Source organism: Danio rerio, chromosome 7 (genome assembly GCF_052040795.2).
Source record: "Danio rerio strain M-AB ecotype USA chromosome 7, GRCz13ab, whole genome shotgun sequence".
Classification (NCBI taxonomy): Eukaryota; Metazoa; Chordata; class Actinopteri; order Cypriniformes; family Danionidae; genus Danio; species Danio rerio.
The window spans coordinates 37,689,865-37,705,609 of NC_141027.1; the positions used below are offsets into that span (position 1 = coordinate 37,689,865).

The 15,745-nt window shown below is 32.8% G+C and overlaps 1 long non-coding RNA gene across 1 annotated transcript in view; it reads right to left on the minus strand.

Annotated features, from left to right (window-relative positions):
• Positions 1–1,706: 1,706 nt before the first annotated feature.
• Positions 1,707–15,745, minus strand: part of LOC137496101 (uncharacterized) — a 34,662-nt gene continuing 20,623 nt past the window's right edge. Inside the window, exons 2-3 of the long non-coding RNA XR_015495968.1 lie at positions 5,714–5,826; positions 1,707–2,692 (exon numbers count right to left, since the gene is read on the minus strand). This is a non-coding gene — a long non-coding RNA (uncharacterized LOC137496101). The remainder of the gene's footprint in view (positions 2,693–5,713; positions 5,827–15,745) is intronic.

The window sequence follows — 15,745 nt, forward strand, 5'->3', positions numbered from 1 at the left end:
GGCTTTTTAGCTTTCACAGACACTATTTAAGATTTACTGCAAACATTTGAGCATCCAACCCACTGTATTGACTCCATTTGACAAGCGTAATCCTTCTCCTCTTCCCCGTCGTTTCCATCCCAAGATCAATCACCTCATCAATGCTGCCTGACTGCTATGAAGTGCAGGCAGGAGGTTCGATTCCTGCTCAGCACCCTTACAGACTTGCAATAATATAGAAATTGATTCATCTTCAAAGTTTTCTTAAGTGCTCGTCCTGGTGTTGGGGGATGTCACTGGTTTTGTGAAAACACAAGCACTTTGTGCTCCTCACCAAAGTGGAAGTTCTGAGAAAACAGCCCACACAAATGGATCACAACAACTAAATAAAAGCCTCCCTGCAGGTCTTGCTTTGTCCAGTGTAATGAAATAATATCACCAGTCATGACAGCTTCATATATAACAGCCTGATGCTGTGCTGCAGTCTGAAGTAAAAATTAACTAAATACTGATGAATTCATAATAATAACTTTCAGCATATATCAGCATATAGGCATCAAGCAAAAGTAAATAAATAAATGAAAATAAATAAATAAATAAATAAATAAATAAATAAATAAATAAATAAATAAATAAATAAATAAATTACATACACTACCAGTCAAAAGATTTGGGTCAGTTTTTTGTTTTTTTTTAATTCAGTTTTTTTTATTTAAAGAAAATTATTCTGTTCATCAATGTGGCATTTTTAAAATTTAAAAGAAATTGTTAAATATTTATAAAATTTTAAATGACTGCTTTTTTATTTTATGAAATTTTTAATTATTTCAAAATTATTAATCCAGTCATTATTACTTTTATTACTTTTACCATTTATAATAATATTAATTATAGTAGTTAATATTAATAATAATAACAATAATAATAATAGAGTGATTTGTGAAGCATCATGCGACTGAAGACTAAAGTAATGAAGCTGAAAATTCACTATTAAAATTGCTGAAATAAATGAACAGTTATTTTGAAGTGCAATAACATTTCACAATTTGTACTGTATTTTTGATTAAATAAATGCAGCCTTGATGAGCAGGAAAAGCTTATTTTAAAACATTTAAAAATCACACTTATCTTAAACTTTTAACCACTAGTGTATATTAAGTGTACAACAAATTGTCTCATATAATTACATAAGAATTCAGTGTAATTCATTCAATTTAAATAACTTTTTCTGCAGTGTAAACTCTTAATTTAGTTTATGTTTAGACATGAGGCATAATAAAATTAATGAAGGAAAGGAATACATATATTAAAACTAATTGGCATATGTAATTACACGAGAATTTAGTTTAATTCATTAAATTGAATTCACTTTTCTATAGCATAAACTTGGAGTTTACCTTACGTTAAGATGAAAAAGATAAACGCATATTGAACAGTATATATATACATACACAGTGCTCAGCATAATTGAGTTAACCCCATTTGGAAAATGAATGTTTTGTCCATTTCTCAGTGAATATATGCAATGTATTTCGGTGCATTTAAACAACCAGATTTACTAAACAGACATATTTATTAAAATCATATTTTAGTCACTAAACATATTTAGAAATTGAAAGATTAAAAAATAAATTCAAGCAAAATATTGCCAAAAAAAATGACAAACTACAAAATGTCAACAAATTTTTTTTGATTTTTTGCTTCTCTTGATTTTTCCTCTTTTTAAATTTTGTATTTAATATTTTTCTATAACATATAAATTTGGGTGTACTAGTTTTTTTTAACTGTTATTGTATGTTCTTTTCTTAGATAAGCTCCAGATTTGGCTTCAGTACTTACTAATCTAATGTATATGAACAAATATAACATTGTATAGTTTCTTATTAAAATATGAATTTAAAACATAGATTTGTGAGGAGTGTATTATATATGCTGAGCCCTGCACACTATAGAATACACTATGCTATGCGTTATACATTTTTTATATCAATTAACCAACATTTAAATCACATTTATTTCGCACTGCATCATATAGAATAGCAGTCAATTACCTGATATTTTTAACCACACAGAGAATTTTTAAACAATCATAAATATTTTGTGTGCGTGAGCAAGGGAGAGATAGAAAGTGCGCCCAGCACACTTTTGGCCATTCATTTTCTTCAATTCCGCTGAGTCCAGACAATAACTTATGGCTTTTCAAAATGCCTCTGACATATTCATAGACCCACAGCTCAACCCGGCGGATCGAGACTGCCAATTTTACTTTACTCGCCTCTTTCATTCAAAGTACACAAGCGAAATGGACATCTCCTTCTCTGTACCAATCTCCTGTTCTCTTTCTTTCTCTCACCTAGAGCCCAGTTGATGAGTACACATGTCCCTTATAAAGCAATCTCCACGCGTGTACGCTGAGCCACATACTCGCGGTATAGCCACATTGTGGACACTTGTTCTTGCTAATATGCCTAGGTTGGCATTTGGAGAGTGAGTGTAGAGGTAGAGCTGCTGGTGCTAGTGTTTTGGGAAGTGTAGTAATTACTGTTCGGACAGTGTCAGCGACCTCCAGATTGCAGGATCTTGTCTCTTTTGTCTTGCCTGTGCCACTCTCTACACTGGCTGAAATTGTATCCATTCACTTTGGCTCTGTTAAAGAAAATGCTGGTAGTATTGGGAGCCAGTGAGCCGTGATGGTGAGGGCTTCTTCTCCTGCCTGGTAAACACACACACACATTTAAATGTGAGGTCCGTGCAGAGCAGCTGGACCATAGGGTATCAGAGGTTATTGAGAGTGTGCGAAATGGAAAGATAGAGGGAGAAGTGAGGGAAAGAAAGAGAAGGCAAGAGTGAAAAAAAGAAGCATGCTGTGTGTATAATTTGATGATTATCAGGTGAATGCCATGCCCCACCCGGACTATCGACAGGTGTCAGGTGACATGTAGACCGTGGCAGTATTTGTCAGCTGTCCCTCTCTGAGTATCGCTGGAGTCACACACACACACATATCGCTCAGATATATTTAATTCGATCAGCCACTATGTTTGCACTTCCTTTGACAATTTCACACTCTGCATCCTCACTGTTTCTTTACAAGTCCGTACTACCTGCTGTTCATCCGTGGGACACATTAAGATGCTTCCAGCCTGATAAACCCCAGCACTTTGGCCTAAGTTAGCGTGAGTGGTTAGTGCTTAGCGTCAACATGCTAATTGGTATTCTGCAGCGCGGTGGGAGGCTGTTCAGGATGTGGGAGAGTGAACCAGTGTTCGATCCTATAAGAACAAACACTCTGTTCCCTGCCCTGCTGTCAGAGCACGGCAATACGAAGGAGAACAGGACCTGACATTGCATACACACGATACAGGAGAGCGCAAACACACACATACACGCTTGGATTTAAATTGCAGGCTGCTTTGTCGTTTGTAATAGACATTTCTTAACTGTTTTCATTTCAGCATCAGCTTCTTTGTACACTTTTTTTAAAGGCTGTTATTAGTATGTTGGTTGCATGAAAAACCTTTAACATTTATTGGAGCCCTTTCAATCATTAATAGTGTTTTTTTAGATTCTTCAGATTAGCTGAATGGTTATTTGGAGAATTATCTGAAAATAATTCAAATAAAAAGGAGTAACATTTTATTTTAATGGTCCATTTGAGTAGTGGTAGACTGTCTGCAAAATATCTGCACTGTAAAACCCAATGAGTTGAGGTAACTGAAACCATGTGAGGAAACCAACTGCAACAAACTATTTTAGTTAAAAACTAATCCTAATGAGTACTGTGAACTTAATCCATTTCAGCAAATTAAGCTATCTGAGCACAGTAAAACCCATACATGAAGAGAACTCAACTCAACTGAGAACTGTAAAACCCAATAAGTTAAGGCAACTCAAACCTTTTGAGGAAACCAATTGTTAAGAACCATTTGAGTTTAAAATAAAAACAATACTGTGAACTTACTCCATTTAAGTTGAAGTAATGAGGTATTTAATTAACTCATTACCTTCAACACTAGTGGAGTAACAGATCACAAATCTCATGGTTCGGATCACACTACGGTTTTTGAGTCACAGATCGGACCATTTTTCGGATCAGCAAAAATGGGAGGAGACAAATGTCATTTGCATTCCATTTATACAAAAATATTACTGCAAAAACCATTGGTTTACCAAACAGAACTTAGAAGCTGTAAAATTGAATAAAAATAACAATAAAAAAAGATCTGAACTATAAACTGTTCTCCCAGTTCTTCTGTGTTATTTAATTGTAACATACTGAAAAAGTGTGAAAACGGAATCTCTCTTGATCAAGCGCAGAGTTTAATGCAGTCCTTATTAGAAGGAATAATAAACATATGCAAATCATTATCATTTATCATTCATGTTGCGCGGGTTTGAATTGAGATTGCGATCTTTAAACGTTTAATTGTGCAGCTTTACACTGAATGCATTAATGCAGGCTGAACAAACAAGTGACAAAAAACACATTTAATTAATGACCTGAGAAAGCATTTAGGTAGGTCCCACCACTACTTTTTCTGTCATTATATTTTACAGGGTTGCCAAAATGCTTTCATACACGTGATTTAAATGACATGGGAGGCAATCCCTCTGCAATGGTTATAAATGTTGTATTAACCTACAAGTTCAAAAAGTTATTAATCTGCGGCTTGCATGCGTTCCGAAATGTAGGGTGTGAGTTCAAAACTCTTTTCAAATGAGTAGAATTAAATTTTGAGTTAACTACACTCATTTTATTTGATAAAGTTGACTGTTGGGTTTTACAGCGTGTTAATACTGCTCCTTCAACAGACATTTAACTGACTATAAGAAACTTTGCAAGTATGTCAACTTCCATTAACCCTAACCCCAACCTAACAGTCTACGTATAATCTAATGAGAATTAGTTGGCATGTAGATGCAACTTAAATTCAACAACGGGACTATCAAGTGTGACCTTAAAAGGTGTCCCTTTATTTTTAAGATTGCACTATATCACATGATTAAAATCAGTAATAGGTTCGTTCCATTTGTTTTCTGTTAAAGCTATTTGTCACTCACTTTTATAAGACATGGAGACCACAAAGCCCAGCACAAATGATTAAATAATCCTTTAACCTTTACAGGGACCTTAAATATGCATGGCACAAATCAATATCATTAGCTGCAACAAAATACATAAAATGAAATCAATGCTAATAAAGTGACATCAGTCATATACTCTGCGTCGTTTCCACCCTTCGCCTACTCCCATAATTCTTTGCACTACCATATGCTACTGCATGGATCTTTTTCATTACAAGTGAGGTCGGGTCAATTAACAGAGCTGTTAACACTCTTTAGTTTAAGTTCACACACCAGCCAGCTGTTATTACCATCCTATTCTTAAGAAAAAGGGTCTGGCCCTTAAATCCGCTCTGTGTTAAGAAGAGACACTCATTTAAGAAACTACATAATGCTTCTCTATCTCTCTCGCTGTCTTTTTTAAATATTGGACAGCATTATTAAAATGATAATTATCAATCCAATGAGATCATAAAAAATGTATTTAAGCTCATATTCTTCATGCAGTGACGTTTCCAAAAACCAGAGAGGAAAATGTGGGTAAATATGTCACTGGTTCAAATGGGGTGAGGTTACTTGATGTGAAGGCATTTGTGCGCCATGTGTTTTTTTGTTTTGTTTGTGAGTGTATGTGAGCGTCTGTGTTCGTACGCTTGTAGACCCCTCATACCTGTGGGAACCCTGTGGAGCCCAGCGTGTTTCCTGCTCTTGAGTTTGAAGTGCTCTCCAGCTCGACCGTGGCCTCCGAAAATCATTAACATGCTTTTGTTTCCTAACGTCATCCTGCAAAGAAAGAGAATGAGTGAGCGAGAGTCGTTTTTTGGAAATATGAAGCTAAGCTAAATGCTTAGATGCCAGACTTTTAGTATTTCAAGTCTACAGATTATTTACATACAGTATACAAATGTGTATATATATATATATATAAATTCATGTATTTCGGAGATTACAAAAAAGTACATGACACCTTTTTACTCAATCCAAAATAGAGCACTGTTAAATATTCAAACCATTAATTTCACTAAATTTTATTTATACCCTAATCATATAAGATCAAGATTTGTAAACTTATGAGTGTAAAAAATAATGCAAACAGAGGAATTAAAAGTGCTGCACATTTTCATCTAGTGCTGTAAATAATTTGGCTTACGCATTTCATAATTCTTTATTGTCGTACTGATCTTATGTTCTTTTAATGAGATTAATTTCTGAGCATTTGGGAACAGAGAGGGAGATTTACGGTAAAGCCCCTCCTGTTTTTGACGACATTTAGGCAGGAAACCTTAACATAATGTGCACACACACAAACACACACACACACACACACACACACACACACACACACACACACACACACACACACACACACACACACACACACAAAAGCAGGCACACAAATGGACTCTAGGGATTTTGTACCCATCATGCCAGTCTTGCATAAACACGCATACACTTTGGGAGTCATGTAAATTGCCCTAGAAGGGAGGTCAACTAAGTGTAATTGTGCTGAAATTGGCCATGTATCCGCCCTGCCATTCCTCTGCCATTACTCCATTCACTACCTCCAAAATAAAAACTCCCACAAACCCAGGTTAACGTACACATTAATGAATAATTATCGTCTAAAAATAAATACGTTTATGAAGGTATAAAGCTCTCAAGGCTGAAAACAATGTTTTGTTTTATTTATCTTTTGTTTTCTTTTGACTGAATGATGTAATCAATTCAAATAAAAAATTAAGACATCTTTTGCATTGTAATTTTGCAGTTTATGTTTATAGTTTTAAATACGCACATTTGATTAACACATCAAGACTAATCTTTTTATGCTTAATTTAACATTCATTATTAAGTGTACTTTTACAGTAGATAATCATCTTTAAGTATTCTACATTTTATTTACAATAAACAATACTTTGAATCCAAAATTTGTGCATGTCTATTTATTTACTTTAATATTTATTTTAGAATTTATCTTATAGACAAATATACACAACATATTTTATTCCCTTTAAATTATATTTTGAACCCAGTATTGATGCATGTATTTTTAAGTTATTATAACTATATTTGATCTAATACACAAATATAAGCAATATGTTTAGTTTACATTAAACTTCAATTTTAATCCAATAATGATGCATGTCTATTAATTTAAATTAATCACTATTTAAAGTTTATATTTTATCTATACTATACAAATATAAACACTACATAATCTTTGTTTCCATCCACAAGGGGTGAAAAAAACAGCGCAGGTGAGCGGAATTGCTGAATTTAATGTCCTGTAGACAAACCTAATTACGTCGCCGTGCAGAACAAACCTTTATTTGTTTTCAAGTGCTACGTTATTTGTCTTTTCAAGAGTTAAGCACATTCCCATGACAATGACATCTGTCTGCAGATTTAAATGACATTAGCTGTATGCTTTCAGCTATGTAAGATACACAAACTCGAGCCTTTTAACAGAACCAGCTGCAGACATTAAACATTTTAAAACGATATCTAAATTCTACGTCTGAAGCAAGTCTCGCTGGACACTCACGTGTGTGAAAACCAAGAGAAGACGCTGTTGAATTCGTGCCGTCGAAGCTCTCTGCTCTGAACTGGAGTGCAACGCCTCCTCGTGGCCGCGCATGAGAGCGCGGCTCTCCAGCCGGTAACGCGCGCGTTCGTAAAGCCCGAGATCAAGAGTGAATTTCCATAAAGGTACGAGACGAGAGATCGCCGTTGCCGCTTATCTTTTGATCAGCTATGACTGATGCTCGGTTCATTCAAATCTAGCGCTCCGCGGAGAAAGAGCTTCATTAATGCGCGCGCGCGTTTGCGCGAAGGAGAGATGCTGGAATGCAGATGTGAGAGGAATAGCAGGTAATTAGTAGATAAGAGTTCTCATTTGAGTGCAGATACACACATCATACATAACAAACCGTCTCGTATAATTGTGTTTTAACTACAATATCTAACAGATTACAAACAGTAAAATCAGAAGCTGTTTTTGTGAGGTAAATCGAGGAGATGAACACTGTTTGTGTTTGGAAAGGCTGGAGTGAGATGTGCAAGGTTGGATAAAGCACTTTGCAAACAGATGCAGATGAATACAACGCAAAGAGCAGCTAATGATAATTAGTTTAGACGATTTGATTAAAGAGAGCAGGTTTAAAGAAGTAGACAACATTGACCCACCATTAAATCACATATAAAGAATCTTGCTGGAGCTATAAATACACCCAAGTAACATTTTTGTCTAAGCATTATTATAAAAAAAATATATTATAATATAATAATAATAGTCATTATTAATATTATTAAATACATTAATATAAAAAATATCTGAGCAGATTCTGCTTTTGGGACTATGTGGTTTTTGCAGCCTTGTTTGTTTTACAATTATTAGCCTACTTACAAACAAAAGTCTGTTCCATGTGTGCGCACTGCAGCAGATTTCATGGCACCTAATTAATTTAATTGATTTTGAACTCATGAATAATGATCTCTGAAGTTTTAGCACTGATTCTGCTGTGATTCTGTTTACAATGCACTATCATTGTCACTACATAATTTATAATTTACAATGTTAAAAGGGGTAGTAAGAACACACTGAAATCTCATTGTTTCATTTATATTTCAAACATTTATAATTATAATTACATAATTAAAAATGACAACATCATTTCTACATCAATTCTAATTATTGTACGCTGCCTGTGTCAAATACAGCTTTGCAGTGTAAAGGCGACAATAGGCGTGTTGTTAAGCTTTTATTCAGAATTAATGACAACACAAACATCACTCTCCCTGTGCCTGTTTGTGTGAGACAGAGAACCGAAACACTGTCATGATTTAGAAAAAAATATCAACTGGACAGTCTAATTATTAGACACAAAAAATAAAGCTATAACATTCCACAAAAGCTACAACTAAATAGAGTAAATGAGAATACTGTCTGCCCCTAAATAGAGAATTAAAACTGTCAGAATACCTGAAAAGATAAAGCAAGCTCCTGACAATGTACAGAGTCAGCAAATGTTGCCTTGCCGTGAGACACTGAAAGACCTGTTTACTGCCGATGGACAGATTCAACCGACTTCTGCTGCATACTCAACTACACACTGCAGAAACATTTACAGTATATCCCATTTAAACCTCATTATTATCAATATTAATAATTATACATTTCTCCCAATTATTTTATCACTCCCTAAAAAGCACCTTAAATCATAATGAAGTAAAACATGAACAGCAGCTTTTGTTACTGTGCAATGAAACTAAATGTGTAAAAGAGGAACATGCACTGTTTGCCATTTCTCTTTATTACTTTTTTCGTGCCCCCTTCCCCCTCTTCTACTTTTTTCAGACACACTCACACTTCTAAGTCTTTCACACACACATAGTTACACATGCGTACACACGCATTCACACTGTCTGCTTCACACACTTATTAGCTCGATAACTTATTTGAACACTGTACTTGAGCCTGTTGACTGGAAGTGTGTCACTTTAACCCGTCCTCGCTTAAAACACACACACACACACACACACACACACACACACACACACACACACACACACACACACACACACACACTGAAGTGTCATCCCACTCACTGCGGTGGCCCACCACCAACATACACACACACACACACACACTCACTCTCTCGCTCTTTCATTTGTCCTCTCACTTGTGTTAGTAGAGCTTTAAGACTACAAGAGTGATGTAGTAGCAAAGACTCTGTGTGTGTGGTTTAAAAGGATGTATGTAGGGGAGCTCAGTGAGCTGTTCATCTTTATATAAGGAAGAGAATAGGAAAAATTGTCTACAGTACGTGCGTGTGTGTTATTGTGTATTGGTGACAGCGGTGAGGAATAAACTTCATTAGTTTCTAAAACAGCAGAGTGGTTTAGACCAGGAACACAAGGTGCTGGACAGAACAAAAGCACACATATGTGCTTAGAAATAACTACAGTATTTTTATCTTCAGGAATGTGGCAGTTTTGTGTAAGTGTTACTAAATGTTCTTGCCGAACGTGGTCACAATGGCACCAAAAGGAACGGATCTTTACATGGTTTGGAGTAATCTGAATGTCTCGTTCTTTCCTTCAGGGCTTTATTTTTCTCACACACTTGCGTGTTTATTTACAACATTTACATATTGTTTACAACGTTCAGTTAAATTGAACAAAAGAAAAACTGTATGAAGATTCAACTAAACTGTAAGCAAATTCTTTTTTTGAACATTTGAATTCAGAGTATAGTATTCGGGATACATGAGTTTATTTGATAAAAATATTATCATATATTAATATGAAATATTCTTGCCATTAAAAATCATTTTCTATTTTCAATGTATTTTTAACTTGAGATCCAGTCTCTTTAGTGTCACATGATTATTCATTAATGATTCTAATATGCTGATTTGGTGCTCAAAAATAAATGTCTTGTAATTAATGTTTTTTATTTTTTTAATAACAAACTATTTATTTTTACAAGAATCTGAAATGCATTTGTTTCTGGATTGTGATTTATTGTCTTTGCTGTCACTTTTGGTTAGTGTAATGCATCCTCCCTGGATCTAAAAGTAGAGTTATTAATAATTATTATAATTATTAATTAATAATAATTATGTAATCCTAAATAATTGTCATATATACAAAACTAACAAACAAATTAATTTAACTTGTAGTTTTTTTTAAAGGTGTTATTGAAAAATACTGTCTATAAGGCTCTCAGAAGGTTTGCTGTCTCTCTCTGTGTGTGTGTGTGTGTGTGTGTGTGTGTGTGTGTGTGTGTGTGTGTGTGTGTGTGTGTGTGTGTGTGTGTGTATTTCTGTCTATCAATGAATGCCAGTGTCAGTGTGTGTATCAGTCTGTCACAGAGTGTGTTTATCTGTCCATCCTTGTGTTTGTTTGATGTTACCTGTTTTCCCACCCCTCGCTCTCTTTCTGTCTCGGTGTGCTATTGAATGCATTACCACGGCTGTCTTCATTAAAATTCTGGCTCAAGTTTAGAGATGCTCTCCATATTAGAGTTAATAGGCAAATAGTTAAGAACAAAGCTAAGAAACAAGGGAGAAAAAAACAAAAAAGCTATTGAAAAAAGACTAGGAAGATACCTTTAGAGTGAGTCTTTCTTGAATGGATTGATTTCTAAAGTTATCAACAATAATTATTTTAACAATGAAATCACTTTAAATATAAAAATTATTCTATTTTGATAAGTAAAATAATAGTATAAATAATAGTCCATAATATAAAATCACAATAGGTCACACTTTATTTTGATGGTCCGTTTGTTGAATTTAAGTTACATTGCATCTACAGTACATGCCAATTAATTCTCATTAGATTATACGTAAGTAGACTGTTAGGTTGGGGTTAGGGTTAGTGTAAGTTGACATGTACAATTTTCATATAATCAGTTAAATATCTGTTGAAGGAGCAGTATCATCAGATATTAAGCAGTCTACTAATACTCAAATGTACCTTTAACATATGGTGTTACAAAAACTAAATGTTCATTAAAAAAGAGTTTCAGGAATATTGTGCAGCATATCTTTCAGTATTAGTTACTGTAAATTTGAGACAGTGTGATGTTGTTCTTGTTCTTAGGATCTGAATGATGCATTTGTGTGGCAGCTCTAATTAATTGTGAGTTCCGAGGATGTGCATGCTCATAATTAAGGTTACATAATTGCAAAGTGGAATCTGCAGTTTTTCTCTGCAATCTTATTTAATAATTGGTTTCAACCCATTCAAGCAAGCCCTCATCTACATGGGCATCTACTGTATCTACAGTCTTCAGTACTTTATTGTATTTGTTTTATTTTATTTATTTGTTTGTTTATTTAATTTTTCAACTGTATTCAAAGGTCTGGACTAGTTTTGCTAACACTACATGTACAAAATATATTAAATAAATGAATGAATAAGTAAGTAAATAAATAAATAAATGAATGAATAAATTAATTAATAAGTAATTAAATCAATAAATGAATCAATCAATAAGTAAAAAAAATAAATTAATTAAAAAATTAACCAATAAATACATAAATAAGTAAATAAATGAATGAATTAATTAATACGTAAATAAATAAAAGAATAAGTAAATTAAATAAATTATTGAATTAATGAAAAAGTAAATAAATAAATGAAGAAATGAATGAATGAATAAATAAATAAATAAATAAATAAATAAATAAATGAATGAATAAATACTGTAAATAAATAAAGGAATAAATTATCAATGAATGAATGAATAAGTAAATAAATACATGAATGAATAAGTAAATTAATTAATTATAAATGAATGAATGAATGAATGAATGAATGAATGAATGAATGAATGCATGAAGTAGTACATATATAAATGAATAAATAAATGAATGAAAGAACAAGTAAAAATAAAGAAATGAATAAATTATAAATGAATGAATGAATGAATGAATGAATAAATAAGTAAATAATTGAATGCATGAAGAAATTAATGAACGAATAAATGAATGAATGAATAAGTAAATAAATAAATGAATGAATACATGCACCAATAAATGAATGAATAAATGAGTAAACAAATTACGAATAATTACGAATAATGAATAAATAAATAAGTGCATAAAATAAATGAATACAAAAATAAATAAATGAATTAATACATAAATAATTTAATAAATAAATAGTTAAATGAATGAATGAATAAATTAATTAATTAATATGTAAATATATAACTGAATGAATAATTGAATGAATAAATGAATGAATGAATGAATAAATAAATAAGTAAATTAAATAATTAAATTAATATGTAAATGAATGCAATGTATGAATGAATGAATGAATGAATGAATGAATGAATGAATGAATAGAAGCTAGGCGTGTACTGTATGTGCACTTTTAGTAACAGTGAAGATGATCAAGTCTTCATGAAATGAGTGAAACTGGATCATATTAGTGCAGTTATTGACTGTATAAGGTAGCTATTTTTAACGTGTATCTTTAGTGCACACAGACCGTTGAGATGGTAATTTTGTTATAAGGTGAAAGTCTGGTATATGTAATGGCCAGTATACTATTACAATATCTTCATAAAGAAACATGACGTCAGATGTTCGTATATAGTAATATTCCAACTTATCTGCAATCTAATTCCACTTATTTCTACACACTGTGCTCGTACCTATAAACCTGTGTACACTCTGTGCTGTAAGTAACTTGTTTGTCATTCAGTCTGTGTTTGTGGAGTTGCAGGTGGTCTTCTCCTCACCCCTGAGCTGGGGTCTCCCGACAGATATGGGTAAAGCCAGTAAGGGTCAGCAGGTAAAACAAGGCTAAAATCTAGTCAGGATCCCTGTGGTTGTCATTTAACCCCAATCCAGCAGCTCGCACACATATCCAGCGTGTCCCCCGGTCTGAGGCCAGGAGAGACGGGCTATTGATCGTCAGCAATGAGAGAGCCAGCTGCCATTACACCATTACAGCCCTGACAGAAGAACTGCACCGCATTGATCTGCAGGCCAAGGCCCTCCTGCTGGTATTTATAGAGGCAGAGTGAGAAACATCCTTACCCCATCCTTCTTTATCTTTCTCTCACTCTCTCATCTTCGCTCTTTCTTTCTTTCTCTCTCTCCCTCCCTCTCTGATGAGGTGTAATTGATTGTAAATGAGAATGTGTTTCCTACCTGACCCCAGTGCACCGTGGGTAAGATTGATTACATCTAGCACAATTATGATTGATATGATTTAGTCACCGAACAAACGTGTTTACGGTGATAACTAAACCACAGTGGGTTTTCATGTTCATTGTAACTTACGGTCTACATATTTATACATAATCAAACATTTTAATATTAAATGCATTCAATATATGTGTATCACTTAAAAAAAAAAGGCAACAGTTCGTGGAAATTGGCAACCATAAATCGTCATATCTAAATGTAAACTGTGGCATATCGCAAGGATAAGTCTTAGGTCCAATATTGTTAATAATTCACATTAATGACATTGTAAGATATCAGAGTTGTTTAAGCTTGTTTTATTTGCAGATGATACAAGTATTTTTTGTTCTGGGGAGAATTTACCAAAACTTATGGAGTTGATTAAAACAGATATTAATAAATTTAAATTGTGGTTTGACATGAACAAATTGTTATTAAATATAAATAAAACAAAGGTTATGTTTTTTAGGAAATTTAAAAGCAGTCATAATATAGATTTAAAAATTGATAATGCAGTTCTAGAAAGAGTTTATGCATTTAAGTTTCTTGGTGTTGTATCGGATCATAAAATTAGTTGGAAACCGCAAATAAATAATGTGATACCAAAATGAGTAAAAACTGTAGCAATAGTGTATAAAGCAATATTTATCCTAGACAATAAATCAATGTATATATTATATAACACACTTATGTTGCCATATATGAGTTTTTGTGTTAAAATTTGGGGGAATACATATAAATCAAATTTACGATCCTTATGTCTAATAAATTTACGATCCTTATATCCTTATGCCTTATGTCTTATGTCTAAACAGTCTAGAACAGACTCTCAAACAATTTCAGGATAATAATTAATTTAAAAAGTTGTATCAATATATATTATTAAACGAATAAATCGAAGAAGGTGATTGAAAAAGGATCAAATGGAATGGCTATTTGCAATACTATGTTGTTGTTTTTTTCGTTAGGTCTATGTTATAAATTTAAAGGTACAGATGGAATCCAACATATAATTTGTCAAAGATGCCTAAAGGATAAAATATGTCTCATGTAAAAATAAGAGATAAGTAAAGGAAGAAATAAGTTTAAGTAATAGAAGAATGATGTGGTAAGGGGGTGGGAAAATAATAAGCTTGTGCTTCATCCCACTCCATTTTCGACCATGTTGAAATGTATTTTTTGTTAATGATATTTTATGTATGATATATCTGTTCAAAAATAAATAAATCAAATCAAATCAAAAATCAAACCTATGAAGTCTGATTGTAGCAAATGGTACGAAATCAGTTAGACAAAAATATTTGGTAACACTTTAAACTAATGGTTCGTGTTAGTTAATGTATTTACAAACCTAAACAAACTATAAGTAATACATTTATCATGGTACTTATTCAGCTTTGTTAATCTTAGTTATTGTTATTTAAGTCAAATACCATTAGTTCATGTTAACTCATGCAGTAACTAATGTTAAAGCACAACTTTGGATTTTAATAATGCATTAGTTAATGTTGAACTGATTTATTAGTGATTTGCAAGATTATTCATTAAATAAATTATAGTAATGTATAGTAAATACATCAACTAACATTAATTAAAGGTCCTTTATTCTAAAGTGTTACCAAATATTTACACTATTTAAAGCTACATTATTGCTAAAAAATTATTTTAATGGTCAACTTTTAGTCATTAGAGTACTGCTTAATATCAGACAATAGTCACTCAACCTCCATTGTACTGACTATGAGTAACTATACATAATATACATGTCAACTTTTTATACTAAACTCAAATTTAAACTGAAAGTTAGACAGAGATAGCTCACCTAAAATTAAAATTTTGTCTTTTCTCACCCTCGACTTTCAAAAAACATTTGAAAACCAGTAGCCACAGGCTTCCATATTTTTACCTATGGATGTCAGTGGCCATTAGTTTCCAACATTATTTTAAAAAAACAAATTGTGTTTAACAGAAAAAAAAATCTCATAATGGTT